General features: G+C 44.7%; 6 non-coding genes across 6 annotated transcripts; 3 read left to right on the top strand and 3 right to left on the bottom strand.

The window, feature by feature from the left end:
* Nucleotides 1-2,535: 2,535 nt before the first annotated feature.
* On the top strand, nucleotides 2,536-2,617 carry trnas-uga (transfer RNA serine (anticodon UGA)). Its single transcript has one exon. It is a non-coding gene; the product is annotated as a tRNA-Ser (tRNA).
* Nucleotides 2,618-4,171: 1,554 nt separating this feature from the next.
* Nucleotides 4,172-4,244, bottom strand: trnar-ucg (transfer RNA arginine (anticodon UCG)). The gene has a single exon. It is a non-coding gene; the product is annotated as a tRNA-Arg (tRNA).
* A 1,193-nt stretch (nucleotides 4,245-5,437) lies between these two features.
* On the top strand, nucleotides 5,438-5,511 carry trnan-guu (transfer RNA asparagine (anticodon GUU)). The gene has a single exon. It is a non-coding gene; the product is annotated as a tRNA-Asn (tRNA).
* A 1,536-nt stretch (nucleotides 5,512-7,047) lies between these two features.
* On the top strand, nucleotides 7,048-7,129 carry trnas-uga (transfer RNA serine (anticodon UGA)). The gene has a single exon. It is a non-coding gene; the product is annotated as a tRNA-Ser (tRNA).
* A 1,554-nt stretch (nucleotides 7,130-8,683) lies between these two features.
* On the bottom strand, nucleotides 8,684-8,756 carry trnar-ucg (transfer RNA arginine (anticodon UCG)). The gene has a single exon. It is a non-coding gene; the product is annotated as a tRNA-Arg (tRNA).
* Nucleotides 8,757-13,448: 4,692 nt separating this feature from the next.
* trnar-ccu (transfer RNA arginine (anticodon CCU)) lies at nucleotides 13,449-13,521 on the bottom strand. The gene has a single exon. It is a non-coding gene; the product is annotated as a tRNA-Arg (tRNA).
* Nucleotides 13,522-17,022: the final 3,501 nt, after the last annotated feature.

The raw sequence follows: 17,022 nt of genomic DNA, 5'->3' as shown, positions 1-17,022 counted from the left end.
TTTTACTATTCTTACAGATCATAAGAATCTCTCTTACCTACAAACTGCCAAACGTTTGAATCCACGCCAGGCCCGCTGGTCACTTTTCTTTTCTAGGTTCCATTTTTTTATTACTTATACACCGGGATCCAAGAACATAAAGGCTGACGCCCTATCTCGCCTCCATGATCCTCCTGGCTTTTTGGACCCTCCTGAACCCATTATACCCCCTGAGAGAATTGTGGCTGCTATTAGATGGGACCTGGAGAACCAAATCAAACGTGCACTTCACAACCAAACCGTTCCCCCCCAGTGTCCTCCAGACAGACTCTTTGTTCCTGATACCATACGCTCCACTGTTCTTCGCTGGGGTCATGACTCACTATTTGCAGGTCACCCCGGTGTCAAACGTTCCTTGGAATTCATCTCTAGACATTTCTGGTGGCCTTCTATGAGGACTGATGTTACTGGGTTCGTGCAGGCCTGTCCCATCTGTGCCATGTCCAAATCCTCCCGTCTTAAGAAGCCCGGTTTACTCCAACCACTCCCAACCCCTAGAAGACCTTGGTCCCACATCTCAGTGGATTTTCTTACAGATCTTCCTGAGAGTCAAGGCAAAACTACCATTATGGTCGTGGTAGATAGATTCTCGAAGTCGGCTCATTTCATTCCTCTTCCTGCCCTCCCATCTGCTCAAGACATGGCTGACCTCTTCATTCTTCATGTCTTCAGACTTCACGGCATTCCTGAGGATATCGTATCAGATCGAGGACCTCAATTCATTTCAAGATTCTGGAGAACTTTTTGCAAATCTCTCGGGACTTCCACATCTCTCACGTCTGGCTATCATCCTGAATCCAATGGACTGACGGAAAGAACCAACCAGGACCTTCTTACTTACCTTCGATCTTACGTCTCTGCTTCTCAAGATGACTGGGTCTCTCTCCTCCCCTGGGCTGAGTATGCTCATAACTCTCTCTCTTCCTCCACCACTGGGATGTCTCCCTTCTATTGCTCCCTGGGATACCAACCCTCTCTTCTCCCGGACTCTATCCCTGATTCGGATATTCCCTGCCTCCAGACGCGCCTCACTTTCCTCAAGAGGATTTGGAGACAAGCCAGATCCGCCCTCCTGAAGACCTCCTTGCGGCAGAAGACCACCGCTGACCGTCATCGACGACCTGTGCCCAGACTACGACGAGGACAGTTTGTCTGGCTGTCTACTAAAAACTTACCCCTTAGACAGCCTTCACATAAGTTGGGACCCCGTTTTATTGGACCTTTTCGCATCCTCTCCCAGCTCACCCCTGTAACCTATCGTCTTGCTCTTCCTCCAACTCTCAGGGTGCACCCCTCCTTCCACGTCTCTCTCCTGAAACCCTACCACAGATCCCCCCTCTCCCGGCCTCGGCCACCTCCACCCCCACCACGACTCATCGATGGTCTGCCTTCCTACACGGTCAATAAGATCTTGGATGCCCGCTGGCTCCGAGGTCGCCAACAATTTCTAGTCGACTGGGAGGGCTATGGTCCTGAGGAACGTTCCTGGGTCTGGGAGAAAGATATTTTGGATCGCAGCCTCATTGATGACTTTGTTCGTACTCGCTCTCTGAGGTCGTCAGGAGCCGACCCTAAAGGGGGGGGTACTGTCACGCCCCACACTCTCCCTCGCAAACGACGTTACATTCCCGGAACCTCTGCTTCCCAATCTCATCCCTGATTGAACCCAGCACATTCTCACATGCATCAGATTCCTCAAATTCTCACTCCCTAACCAATCATCCAATCACACCCCTTTCCTTTCAGTATTTAAACCCCCTTCGCACACCTTCCCACGCTCACTATTGAGAAGCCTATCTTAGTATTCTCCAGTGCGTGTTTCCTAACCTTTTTGACTGATCTCCCGTTACGAATCTTCTGCTTCTGCCTCTTGACCTCGCCTTCTGGATTTTGCCTTTGAATTGTTTTGACTATCTCTCGTTACCGGACCCTTTGCCTCCCTTATCGACCCTGCCTTTGGATTTTGTCTTTTGGATTGTCCCTTTGCTACTCTGTGTCCTGTGGGATTCCGGTCACGCATAAGGATCCTCCTATTCCACGTATTGGTTCCTTGACAGTGTCTCAACGGTAGGACAGAGTCAAATACTGCCTCGACACGTAACAGCATTATATATAACCGCAGGACTTGAGGGCTGTTTTGTTTGAATGTTCAAGGCATTGGTAAGAGCGTAGGTCAAGGGCCATTGGTGCATCTCCTGTAACTGGAGTAAAAATGCTATTCAAAGTGCAGTGACTAAAATCGTCGTCCACATGTCTCCGTTGTTGATTGCTTTCTGTCTAAGAACGTTCTGTTTTCATGTCCGAACGGGGAGACTTTATCATTCCAACTTGAAGCCACCCTTAAGTCCTCTGAGGTGTGTGTGTGTGTGCTTGCACGTATGGCGTAAAAGGTTTCTTAAACGGAGAGCGAACTTGAAAAAAGTTGCCTCCGCTGCCGCCGCCACCTCGCACTCCCTGTTCGATTGTAGCAAGAAGGCAGCGGCCGCGGCGCTCGCTGTAGTCGTGGCCGAGTGCTTAAGGTGACGGACTTGAAATCCGTTGGGGTCTCCCCGCGCAGGTTCAAATCCTGCCGACTACGGCGTCCTTTGCATTTGGTTGCGTGCGTGCGTGTAAAAGGACCAGCGCCGTTTCGTTTTCGCTGGGACCTTTAACACTCTAAATCGCCTGGACCCGCAGCCTGTGAAATCGATTCTTCAGCACCCACGAAGGACGCTTTGCCGCTGGACACAGATAACGATGCTTTTCTGCAACGAGCTTTCCAGCTGAATTTTCTCGGCAGCTCCGTACTGAACCTGTTCTCCATTGCAACATAGCGGAGGCTCGTCACGTCTATAGCAAGGCTGGTTAGGACCGCATACGCCACAGTGACTTGTACACAGACCACATGAAAGGCAAGCAAAATACACTTTTAAAATTCCAAAGACTCACAAGGTCAGAGAAACAGCGATGACCTGAACAGATCTGTTACAGAAGTCTAGGTTGACCTTTTTAGAGCTGTAATTGCATTTTTGTTTAATAGAAGATCAAATCTACTCGCATGTACCAGCACCTTACAGTTTATTGATGTTAATTCTGTTTAAGTAATAAGATTGCTAACGATGTTGGACTTTAGCCGGTGTTTTTTAGAACAAATTGCTTACACTTCTGTAAGGAATATGCAGTACGTGCCTTTGTCAGTCATTGCTCACCATACCTGTAACTTTCTTATCTAACTCACTTCCTCAAATGGTGAAGGTCCACAAACATAAATGAAAAAAAAACCCTTGTTGTAGATGAGGTGCACAAAAAAGCAGCCCCTGATAGTGTATAACACATTTATACTATTGCAGAGACACATGTAACATATATATACTGTATATATATATGAAACAGAAATAGAAACAGAAACAGGAATCGCTTACTCACCTGGAGAATCTCTGTAGGAATATCTAGCATTTATCAATGGAAATAAAAGCTGCTTTAATACAGTGCATGTTCAAACTCAAACCCTCAGCTGCTGTTCTTGTTTGTTTTGGGACAAATTGCAACTGAGCATCGCATGAGCCGTTACGTACCCTTATCTGTTAGGGAATTTCAAGGGAGGAGTTAGGTCAGAATGGGTAGGCTGCAAAACAACAAGTAAAGATTTATTCCAAGATGAAACGTTGTGGCGGTTTTCTTATCTTTTCAGCATGGACTAAACTTTTACGTGTTCCTTATATGCTATATATGTATATATTAGCACCAATGTCGTTCTTAAAAACTAACATGAAATTGTCAGGGACATTCAGCTATATACAAAGACGAGACAGACAAAGTAATAATTCTGTATTAACGTGGCCTACATACTGACGCAATGATCGAACTAACTGACATGTTCTGATTCAGATCCCCTGCAGTTCATGCCAATTAGAACAATAGCAATGCTGAGTCCTCCCCACCCTACTGAGCACAAATTCAGCTGCTCTCCAGTTCTGTTCTGCATGTTTTTTCATTGCAATTGAGCTCGGAGCTGGAGATGATCTCCATACAGTTCTGTGTTCACCAGCCCGCACTTGCGTGCTAATTTACGGGTTGTGGCAAATGCTTTTCTATAGTTCATATACATGACGGCAACCTGTTACCGAGGAACCTGAGAGGTTTAAAAGCCTCACGAGCCAGGCAGGACTCGAACCTCCAATCTTCTGATCCGAAGTCAGATGCGTTATCCATTACGCCACTGGCCCATAGAACATGCGCTTGCACTCCACCACAGAGAGCTCTACACTGCTACTAGTAGTACACTTCCCCATCTAAATTTTCACAGCAAGAAACTTGTGTTTCCTACTATTTTTATCAGGTTTAAAATATCATCTCCTTAAAACAGAAAAAGTGTTGATGTGTCGTGCTGAAATTCCGATTGATTTTGAATTCAAAGAAAAAAGGTTTTCATCCAAAACACCATGAAATTGTCACATCTTGCAGACAATAGGTGTATTCCATGTTGAAAAGAGAAGAAAGAAAACCATGGAGCCTTTTACAGGTGTGAGGCTTCTTCAGGTGTGAGAAGACCTCACAGTCGAAACGCTGTGTTTCCGTTCTTCTCTTTTCAGCATGCAATAAACCTAGTACTTGTTCCTTTGCAGCCGAGGCATGCTGACGTAGCTACCCAGCTGAACATCTTGCAGACTCTACAGTACTTCTCTCCTGTAGAAGTAAAGCAGGGCTTGCTGGGTGAGCTTTTGCTCCGGTAAATTAGGTCACGTGTCATGTTAAATCACTTCTTCTAAACACAACATTTGCTGGTGCTAGCTTTCCCCATGAAAAGAGACATTTCCCTTACAGTACATGACATATCGTTTTTATTCTATCAATAAGTATAGAAATTAAACAAAAGAAAAAATGGTGTCGCCAAAGAATGCACAGCTCTGTCGCCTTGGGGAGGTGTCAAGGGCATTGAGCTCCTTGGACATGAAAAGTGCCCGATAAATGCCATTTCTCATCATTTCTCTTGGCGTCAGTTCTGCTATTAAATGGGACGGAGGCAACGGGTTCAGAGAGCAGGTTAAGTGCACACCGAACGCAGATGTGTCCAAGTGTCTGTAAAAGCGCGGTGCTCCGCTGGCGCTGTTCCCTAGTGGCTTAAAGTGCCCGCCTAGTAAGCAGGCGATCCTGGGTCTGAATACCAGCGGTGCCTCTCTCCGTGTCTTGTTGTGCCGAATGTCTCATTTCAGACAAACATGTACAGCTTGGTTCAGTTTAATGCAAGAATTCATTTCCTTTCTGGAATAACTTGTTTTTGAAGAAATCCATACAGCTTGTGAAAGATGAAATCCATTTCTTGGTTGTCAGTGGAAAAAGATTGCCGGCTGCAAGAAGCGCAAGTGATTGTTTTCTTTGACCATAAACCTGCAAATGTAGGGAGTACAAGCGGCCATCAGTCTCTGTGGCGCAATCGGTTAGCGCGTTCGGCTGTTAACCGAAAGGTTGGTGGTTCAAGCCCACCCAGGGACGCATGTCTCAGTTTTTCCAATGTAAACATCATCACCGCTAAAGAAGATGGCGCAGAAGGCTCCACAGTCGAAACGTTGTGCTTCTTTTCTTCTCTTTTCAGCATGGAGTAAACCTTTGCTTGATCGTTTGCAGCCTACGCATGCTGACACAGCTACCTTTCTCTTAACGCACCTCAATCATTATTCACCAAAACCATCAGCAGAATGTGTCGCCTTTGTGGTGATGTCACTCCTCTGCTTCACAAATGTCCTTAGTGATGGACCATTTCATTCTGCCATTTTTCCGGAGCGGTTATTGATTGCTCCATCATTTCCCTCATACTTTCCATCCCAAGATAGAAAAAAAAAAACAGAAACAGGCTGATAGGACGACAATCAAATTGCAAAAACTCATCAAAGCACTCGATAGAGTATTTGAATCCACAAGTAGCTACGAGCAACTTTGTCCTGGCTTACATGAAAGTCGGAAAATGTCAAAAAGAAAAAGATGGTGGCTTTTTCATATCTGTTCTTTTATTTTTAGTTCGTTGGCTCTTCTGTCCATTGTCCTCCTGCCTGGCTCTTGACCTGTGACTGTCTGAACGCACACATTAGACTTTCAGGCGGGGGATTTGTCCTGAGCCTCTGTGAAAGACCCACCCACCCCCATAAATAACTGCTCTAGAAACACATGAATGCAAAACTAAACCACAGCTTAAAGAGGAGCTCCAACTCAGTGCCATACTAATGTAAACTAAGTAATACTAAGACATGTTCTTATGGATTTGTCTTACCTTGAGATATGTAATTGGATTTCAGGATTAACTTCCTCATTCAATGTAGTGGTGATTCTTTGCCTGGTCAGTACCTGGGTGGGAGACCTCCAGCGAACAATTAAGCTTGCTGCTGGAAGTGGTGTTAAGAGACTCTTAGGATCTTCCAGAGGTGTCTGTCCAATAGCACTAGTTGCCTTAGAGCTGGCTCAAACATTGCTCAAGAGTCTACCTTTCACAGATGCGCAAAGATGAATGATGGGGGTGCACGCTTCAAGGAGCCTTCCAACTGTAGGGACCGATTAGAGACGATCCGTAGCATGTGTTCATTTCCATATACGCCCCGTGTCTCAACGGTAGGACAGAGTCAAATACTGCCTCGACACGTAACAGCGTTATATTAAACCGCAGGACTTGAGGGCTGTTTTGTTTGAATGTTCAAGGCATTGGTAAGAGCGTAGGTCAAGGGCCATTGGTGCATCTCCTGTAACTGGAGTAAAAATGCTATTCAAAGTGCAGTGACTAAAATCGTCGTCCAGATGTCTCTGTTGTTGATTGCTTTCTGTCTAAGAACGTTCTGTTTTCATGTCCGAACGGGGAGACTTTATCATTCCAACTTGAAGCCACCCTTAAGTCCTCTGAGGTGTGTGTGTGTGTGCTTGCACGTATGGCGTAAAAGGTTTCTTAAACGGAGAGCGAACTTGAAAAAAGTTGCCTCCGCTGCCGCCGCCACCTCGCACTCCCTGTTCGATTGTAGCAAGAAGGCAGCGGCCGCGGCGCTCGCTGTAGTCGTGGCCGAGTGGTTAAGGTGACGGACTTGAAATCCGTTGGGGTCTCCCTGCGCAGGTTCAAATCCTGCCGACTACGGCGTCCTTTGCATTTGGTTGCGTGCGTGCGTGTAAAAGGACCAGCGCCGTTTCGTTTTCGCTGGGACCTTTAACACTCTAAATCGCCTGGACCCGCAGCCTCTGAAATCGATTCTTCAGCACCCACGATGGACGCTTTGCCGCTAGACACAGATAACGATGCTTTTCTGCAACGAGCTTTCCAGCTGAATTTTCTCGGCAGCTCCGTACTGAACCTGTTCTCCATTGCAACATAGCGGAGGCTCGTCACGTCTATAGCAAGGCTGGTTAGGACCGCATACGCCACAGTGACTTGTACACAGACCACATGAAAGGCAAGCAAAATACACTTTTAAAATTCCAAAGACTCACAAGGTCAGAGAAACAGCGATGACCTGAACAGATCTGTTACAGAAGTCTAGGTTGACCTTTTTAGAGCTGTAATTGCATTTTTGTTTAATAGAAGATCAAATCTACTCGCATGTACCAGCACCTTACAGTTTATTGATGTTAATTCTGTTTAAGTAATAAGATTGCTAACGATGTTGGACTTTAGCCGGTGTTTTTTAGAACAAATTGCTTACACTTCTGTAAGGAATACGCAGTACGTGCCTTTGTCAGTCATTGCTCACCATACCTGTAACTTTCTTATCTAACTCACTTCCTCAAATGGTGAAGGTCCACAAACATAAATGAAAAAAAAACCCTTGTTGTAGATGAGGTGCACAAAAAAGCAGCCCCTGATAGTGTATAACACATTTATACTATTGCAGAGACACATGTAACATATATATACTGTATATATATATGAAACAGAAATAGAAACAGAAACAGGAATCGCTTACTCACCTGGAGAATCTCTGTAGGAATATCTAGCATTTATCAATGGAAATAAAAGCTGCTTTAATACAGTGCATGTTCAAACTCAAACCCTCAGCTGCTGTTCTTGTTTGTTTTGGGACAAATTGCAACTGAGCATCGCATGAGCCGTTACGTACCCTTATCTGTTAGGGAATTTCAAGGGAGGAGTTAGGTCAGAATGGGTAGGCTGCAAAACAACAAGTAAAGATTTATTCCAAGATGAAACGTTGTGGCGGTTTTCTTATCTTTTCAGCATGGACTAAACTTTTACGTGTTCCTTATATGCTATATATGTATATATTTGCACCAATGTCGTTCTTAAAAACTAACATGAAATTGTCAGGGACATTCAGCTATATACAAAGACGAGACAGACAAAGTAATAATTCTGTATTAACGTGGCCTACATATTGACGCAATGATCAAACTGACTGACATGTTCTGATTCAGATCCCCTGCAGTTCATGCCAATTAGAACAATAGCAATGCTGAGTCCTCCCCACCCTACTGAGCACAAATTCAGCTGCTCTCCAGTTCTGTTCTGCATGTTTTTTCATTGCAATTGAGCTCGGAGCTGGAGATGATCTCCATACAGTTCTGTGTTCACCAGCCCGCACTTGCGTGCTAATTTACGGGTTGTGGCAAATGCTTTTCTATAGTTCATATACATGACGGCAACCTGTTACCTAGGAACCTGAGAGGTTTAAAAGCCTCACGAGCCAGGCAGGACTCGAACCTCCAATCTTCTGATCCGAAGTCAGACGCGTTATCCATTACGCCACTGGCCCATAGAACATGCGCTTGCACTCCACCACAGAGAGCTCTACACTGCTACTAGTAGTACACTTCCCCATCTAAATTTTCACAGCAAGAAACTTGTGTTTCCTACTATTTTTGTCAGGTTTAAAATATCATCTCCTTAAAACAGAAAAAGTGTTGATGTGTTGTGCTGAAATTCCGATTGATTTTGAATTCAAAGAAAAAAGGTTTTCTTCCAAAACACCATGAAATTGTCACATCTTGCAGACAATAGGTGTATTCCATGTTGAAAAGAGAAGAAAGAAAACCATGGAGCCTTTTACAGGTGTGAGGCTTCTTCAGGTGTGAGAAGACCTCACAGTCGAAACGCTGTGTTTCCGTTCTTCTCTTTTCAGCATGCAATAAACCTAGTACTTGTTCCTTTGCAGCCGAGGCATGCTGACGTAGCTACCCAGCTGAACATCTTGCAGACTCTACAGTACTTCTCTCCTGTAGAAGTAAAGCAGGGCTTGCTGGGTGAGCTTTTGCTCCGGTAAATTAGGTCACGTGTCATGTTAAATCACTTCTTCTAAACACAACATTTGCTGGTGCTAGCTTTCCCCATGAAAAGAGACATTTCCCTTACAGTACATGACATATCGTTTTTATTCTATCAATAAGTATAGAAATTAAACAAAAGAAAAAATGGTGTCGCCAAAGAATGCACAGCTCTGTCGCCTTGGGGAGGTGTCAAGGGCATTGAGCTCCTTGGACATGAAAAGTGCCCGATAAATGCCATTTCTCATCATTTCTCTTGGCGTCAGTTCTGCTATTAAATGGGACGGAGGCAACGGGCTCAGAGAGCAGGTTAAGTGCACACCGAACGCAGATGTGTCCAAGTGTCTGTAAAAGCGCGGTGCTCCGCTGGCGCTGTTCCCTAGTGGCTTAAAGTGCCCGCCTAGTAAGCAGGCGATCCTGGGTCTGAATACCAGCGGTGCCTCTCTCCGTGTCTTGTTGTGCCGAATGTCTCATTTCAGACAAACATGTACAGCTTGGTTCAGTTTAATGCAAGAATTAATTTCCTTTCTGGAATAACTTGTTTTTGAAGAAATCCATACAGCTTGTGAAAGATGAAATCCATTTCTTGGTTGTCAGTGGAAAAAGATTGCCGGCTGCAAGAAGCGCAAGTGATTGTTTTCTTTGACCATAAACCTGCAAATGTAGGGTGCACAAAAGACTGTCAGACTCTGTGGTGCTGAAAAGTTGGTGGTTCAAGCCCCTCCAGTATGCGTGTCTCAGTTTTTCCAATGTAAACATCATCACCATCGCTAAAGAAGATGGCGCAGAAGGCTCCACAGTCGAAACGTTGTGCTTCTTTTCTTCTCTTTTCAGCATGGAGTAAACCTTTGCTTTATCCTTTGCAGCCTAAGCATGCTGACGCAGCTACCTTTCTCTTAACACGCCTCAATCATTATTCACCAAAACGATCAGCAGAATAAGTCGCCTTTGTGGTGATGTCACTCCTCTGCTTCACAAATGTCCTTAGTGACGGACCATTTCTTTCTGCCATTTTTCCGGAGCGGTTATTGATTGCTCCATCATTTCCCTCATACTTTCCATCCCTAGATTGAAAAAAAAAAAACAGAAACAGGCTGACAGGACGACAATCAAATTGCAAAAACTCATCAAAGCACTCGATAGAGTATTTGAATCCACAAGTAGCTACGAGCAACTTTGTCCTGGCTTGCATGAAAGTCGGAAAATGTCAAAAAGAAAAAGATGGTGGCTTTTTCATATCTGTTCTTTTATTTTTAGTTCGTTGGCTCATCTGTCCATTGTCCTCCTGCCTGGCTCTTGACCTGTGACTGTTTGAACGCACACAGTAGACTTTCATGCAGGGGATTTGTCCTGAGCCTCTGTGAAGGACCCACCCACCCCCATAAATAACTGCTCTAGAAACACATGAATGCAAAACTAAACCACAGCTTAAAGAGGAGCTTGTCATGACCGCCAGGCAGTTAAGACCAACTCTTAAGCAATCTAAACAGCACCAGCAGAGGGTGATTATTAACAAACGCCGCCGCACGAGTTAACCCACCTGCACACACTCCACCGTGGGGTACGCAGTGCTATTTTTACCATCTTTACTTGCTTCCCGCTGGTATTGAGTCTACTCCTTGAGAGCTCTACCTGGCGTTTTTTCCATTACCTCGTTTATTCTGGATATTGGACTCCCCTTCTGCCTTTTCGACTTTGGACCTCGCCTCTCACCTCGGACTGTTTGCCACCAGTGTTCTCCCTGGATTACGACTTACCTTACGCCTCTTGACCACGAAACAAAGCAAAGCAGAGCAAAACAAAATGAACAAACGAAAAGCCTCACGTCCCGCACTTGCGTGTAACGCCGTTACGTGCCCAAGCGGTATTGTACTTCATCTTAGCACTGCACCCCGGGGCGTACGGTATATGGGAACGAGCACACGCCACAAATCGTCTCGAATCACTCCCTACAGCTGTAAGGCACCTTGAAGCGTGCACCCCCAACATTTTTCTTTGCGCATCTGTGAAAGGTAAACTCTTGAGCAAACTCTGAACCAGCTCTAAGGAAACTAATCCGATTAGACGTTACTTTGACTCATCCTTTAAGGGAACCTTGTTAATTGGAGAAATCAATGATTTCGAATGAATTCTGTATGCGTTAAAAGACAGCTATACACAGAAAACATGCAGGACACTTCTCATGATGTTTCCCGAGCCGAAACACAGTGCGTTTTTCCAAGCCCTCTGACAAAGCCCGCCCACTGAAAACTGCAGCAGATCGTGTAAAGACGTTCAACTTTGTAACTACTGCACGCACAGGAAGCAGAATAAATTCCTCTTTTCAAACTGTCAAAGGTTTGCTTTGCGAACACTGCAGGACATCGCACAATCTCTTTTGAATGGGGACAAACGATTTCTTATGGGGCACAGTAAGTACAGACGTTTAAAAAGCTCCACTCATGCCGACGATGCAGCATGAAGAAGCGCAACCTAACGTTTGCATTCCTAGCAAATTCCTTTTATTTTTTGATAAATAAAGACAGTCTTGTTTAACAAACAACACACACAACATTTTACATTGTCAATTCAATTCAAATCAATGTATTTCTATATAGCGCCTTTCACAACAAGGTTACGTGCTGTCTCTTTGAGGCAGATGTTTAAATCCTCTGAGTTAAGTGCTGAAGTTATAGTAGTCCTATCAGTATTGTTGCCTCCGATCAACAGATCCTCATTTTTCTCAGAGTTGAGTAACAAAAAGTTTTCACACATCCAAGTATTTCCTTCCTTAATGCATTTAACTAAACTGATAATAGAAGAGTTGTCGTTTGGTGTAAACAAAATGTTTATTTGAGTGTCATCAGCATATGAATGAAAGTTCATATTATTTTTTCATATTATCCTACCTAGCAGCAGCATGTAGAGAGAGAGAGCAATATTGGTCCCAGCACTGATCTTCTGGTACCCCAAATTGAACTGGTGACATTGATGAAGCAGTACAATTATTAGATATTTGAACATAATGAAAACGATGAGTAAAATGTGAAGTAAACCACTGAAGGACGGTTCCAGATAAGCCAACCTCAAACTCAAGCCTGTGTAACAAAACAGAGAGGTCAACCGTGTCAAAGGCAGCTCTAAGATCTAGAAGCAAAGCACAAGCACTGTTGCATTCCCTGCATCAGTAGCTAAGAGAATATCATTTACGACTCTTGTTAATGCAGTTTCAGAAACCAGACTAAAATTTCTCAAGTATATTATTTGAATCCAGATATGATTGACGTTGGGCAACAACTATTCTCCCAAGACTTTTAGATTGAAATGGGACCTTTGAGACAGGCCTGTAGTTGTTAAGAACTTGTTGATCCAAATTTGACTTCTTAAGAGCGGTCTAACAACCGCTACCTTAAATTGATCAGGTACAACGCCTGACGCAAGCGATGCATTCATCATACTAATTATAGGTCCTGCCAGTCCTTCGAGGGAATCTTTGACTAGCTGAGTGGGGATGGGATCTAGCGAACAGGTGGTTGACTTTGTCTTACGTCTGTGTTTATGAGTCCACCATAAGAAGAAATCTGAACAGGAGTGGTGATCATGCGAGGTCACCATGGAGGAAACCACTGCTCTCCCCCCCAAAAAAACCACCACTGCCCCTCTCAAGTTTGCTAAAGACCACATGGATGTTCCACAGCAACTCCTGGAACAATGTTCTGTGGACAGTGACAAAAGTTGAACATGTTGGTAAATGTGCACAACGTTATGTTTGGAGATAACAAAACACTGCATACCAACTCCAAAACCTCATCCCACCTGGGAAGCATAGCGGAGGCTGTACGGCTTGCAATCATCGAGGGACCGATGAATTCCAAGATGTATCAGGAAATTCTACAGCAGAATGTCAGGGTGTCTGCCTGTGATCTAAAACTCGAAAGACGCTGGGTCATGCAGCATGACAAAAACAAAGGAGTACATCAACAACAGAGTGGCTGAAACAATAGAAATTCCGTATTTTGGGATGGCCGAGTAAGAGTCCTGACCCCAATCCCATTGAAGTGCTGTGGCGTGATCTGAAGCAGGCCGTTCAGTGCAAGACATCTCCCAACTGTATGTGAGAGAAAAGCAGAGACGCTCACTGAGTAAGGTGGGGTTGCAGCTTTGCAAATCAAAAGGACATTTGTACGCTCAAAAAGGGACAGGAGCACCCCAGATGGGACTCGAACCCACAATCCCTGGCTTAGGAGGCCAGTGCCTTATCCATTAGGCCACTGGGGCACACTGGGTTGGGTCGATCACGCTGATGAAGAGCCAGTTTTTTTTTTCCTTTTCTTTTTCAAAGGGATCCCCAAAATTAGGAAAGTTAGGCAGCAGAAGGTTTACTGTGACCTGAGAAGGACCGGCATCCAATCACGGTGGTACACACACACACGCTCTCACTCATCTGAGCTACACGGCTACCAAGATGATCTCAGGTGCGCCGAGCTGGTACGGAACATATTGAACTGATTGACGGCGAATTGTCTCTCAGACAGGCTTTTCACCTCTGAGCTCCCTGACTGACAGTAATCAGCTAGGTAGTGAAACAGTCAGCTGCTTCTAAGCCTTAAACAGCTGCATCTCGGCGCTTCCACAGAGAGATGATTTGAAAGCCAAACATCGCCCATTGGGAACACCTTACTATCACTAGTTTAAGAGACTCTTAAGGTCTTGCAGAGGTGCCTGTCTAATAGCATGCGCTTTGCAAGCTATAGGTGTTTAGGCTGAGGCAGAATGCCTGTTAACAAAATGTTTTTCTAAAGGGGCCTCGCACTCTTTTCCAAGCAATGGTCACCATCCCCACCGAGTGTCACAACGTAGTCATGTCCTAGGATGTCACCTGTTAGTCTCCATTTGTCTGCCACCAACACTTTAGGTTACGGGGTCACAACCGCACCGCGGAGAGCAGAGGAGCCGTTGTCGTTCTGGCGGCGCAGATTGGGCTGAAGGTGGGGCGCTTGAATCTCGCTGTTGGAGGCCGTCTGAAACTGACCCAAGCCTTTCCCTTGAATTAAATGTAAATAAATAAATGAACCCCAGATGCACATGGAATCAATCACGTGTTTCCTTTGAGCCGTTTCAAAGACTGCTCCAGAGTTTACCTTGCACAGATGCGCAAAGATTAATGATGGGGGTGCACGCTTCCAGGCGCCTTACAACTGTAGGGACTGATTAGAGACAATTCGTAGCGTGTGTTCGTTTCCATATACGCCCCGTGTTGCAATGGTAGGATGAAGTCAAATACGGCTTGGACGCGTAACGGCATTCTATCCAACTGCAGGACTTGAGGGTTTTTTGTGCTTTGTTCTGTTTTCGTTGACATCGCATTCGTAAGAGCGTCAAAAAAAGGCAATTCCAGCATCTAACACGAATAAAAGGGCTATTGAAACTGCAGGGCTGCGCAGCTTCTAAAATCCTTGCACACAATTCTCCGTTATTGTTACTTCCTTCTTTCTGTCTAACAAAGTTCCCTTTTCCTGACCGGACGGGGAGACTTTATCATTCCAACTTGAAGCCAGCCTTAAGTCCTCTGAGGCGCATTTGTCTGCTAGCATGCATTTTGTGAAAGTTTTTTTTGTTGTTGTTAAACGGAAAGCGACTTTGAAAAAGGTTTCCGCCGCTGCCCGGCACTCTATGTTAGACTGCATCAAAAAGGCAGTGGCGGCGGCGGCGGCCGAGTGGTTAGGGCGATGGACTAGAAAGCCATCGGGGTCTCCCTGCAAAGCTTCGAGTCCTGCCGCCTACGGTGTCGTCGTGTGTCTGCGCAACAAAGGAAAAGCACCTGTTTTGCTTTTCCCGCAACTTTTAAAACGCGAATGATCTGGATTTCTACATGATTGGCTCTTAAAATGTGATCTGATCTTCATCTGACGCATAATAATAAATAAAGACAGTCTTGTTTAACAAACAACACACACAACATTTTACATTGTCAATTCAGTTCAAATCAATGTATTTCTATATAGCACCTTTCACAACAAGGTTGTCTCAAGGCACTTAACAATGCAAGTTGTTAAGAGCCTTGTGTCTAATATGCCACTTAGGTTACGTGCTGTCTCTTTGAGGCAAATGTTTAAATCCTCTGAGTTAAGTGCTGAAGTTATAGTAGTCCTATCAGTATTGTTGCCTCCGATCAACAGATCCTCAGTTTTCTCAGAGTTGAGTAACAAAAAGTTTTCACACATCCAAGTCTTTCCTTCATTAATGCATTTAACTAAAGTGATAATAGAAAAGTTGTCGTTTGGTGTGAACAAAATGTTTATTTGAGTGTCATCAGCATATGAATGAAAGTTCATATTATTTTTTCGTATTATCCTACCTAGCAGCAGCATGTAGAGAGAGAGAGCAATATTGGCCCCGGCACTGATCCGTCTGGTACCCCAAATTGAACTGGTGACGTTGATGAAGCAGTACAATTATTAGATATTTGAACATAATGAAAACGATGAGTAAAATGTGAAGTAAACCACTGAAGGACGGTTCCAGATAAGCCAACCTCAAACTCAAGCCTGTGTAACAAAACAGAGAGGTCAACCGTGTCAAAGGCAGCTCTAAGATCTAGAAGCACAAGCACTGTTGCATTCCCCACATCAGTAGCTAAGAGAATATCATTTACGACTCTCGTTAATGCAGTTTCAGAAAGCAGACTGAAATTTCTCAAGTATATTATTTGAATCCAGATACGATTGACATTGGGCAACAACTATTCTCTCAAAACTTTTAGATTGAAATGGGACCTTTGAGACAGGCCTGTAGTTGTTAAGAACTTGTGGATCCAAATTTGACTTCTTAAGGAGCGGTCTAACAACCGCTACCTTAAATTGATCAGGTACAACGCCTGACGCAAGCGATGCATTCATCATACTAATTATAGGTCCTGCCAGTCCTTCGAGGGAATCTTTGACTAGCTGAGTGGGGATGGGATCTAGCGAACAGGTGGTTGACTTTGTCTTACGTCTGTGTCCATGAGTCCACCATAAGAAGAAATCTGAACAGGAGCGGTGATCATGCGAGGTCACCACGGAGGAAACCACTGCTCTCCCCCCAAAAAAAACCACCACTGCCCCTCTCAAGTTTGCTAAAGACCACATGGATGTTCCACAGCAACTCCTGGAACAATGTTCTGTGGACAGACATGACAAAAGTTGAACTTGTTGGTAAATGTGCACAGCGTTATGTTTGGAGATAACAAAACACTGCATACCAACTCCAAAACCTCATCCCACCTGGGAAACATGGCGGAGGCTGTACGGCTTGCAATCATCGAGGGACCGATGAATTCCAAGATGTATCAGGAAATTCTACAGCAGAATGTCAGGGTGTCTGCCTGTGATCTAAAACTCGAAAGAGGCTGGGTCATGCAGCATGACAAAAACAAAGGAGTACATCAACAACAGAGTGGCTGAAACAGAAGAAATTCCGTATTTTGGGATGGCCAAGTAAGAGTCCTGACCCCAATCCCATTGAAGTGCTGTGGCGTGATCTGAAGCAGGCCGTTCAGCGCAAGACATCCCAAAAATATACATGAACTGAAACAGTTTTGCATAGAGGAATAGGCCAAAATACCTCCTAACCGCTGCTCAGGTCTGACCAGCCGCTACAGAAAGTGGGGATTGAGGTTTTTGTCATAAAGGAGGTTCCACTAGCTCCTTAATATAAGGGTACACGTACTTTTTCCATCAATGACCTTGATTGTTTAAACCATTTGGTCAATAAAGAAACAGCAATGTCAAATGTTGG

This window comes from Lepisosteus oculatus, unplaced genomic scaffold (assembly GCF_040954835.1).
Source record: "Lepisosteus oculatus isolate fLepOcu1 unplaced genomic scaffold, fLepOcu1.hap2 HAP2_SCAFFOLD_536, whole genome shotgun sequence".
In the NCBI taxonomy this organism is placed as follows: domain Eukaryota; kingdom Metazoa; phylum Chordata; class Actinopteri; order Semionotiformes; family Lepisosteidae; genus Lepisosteus; species Lepisosteus oculatus.
This window is presented reverse-complemented; position numbering and strand designations above follow the sequence as displayed.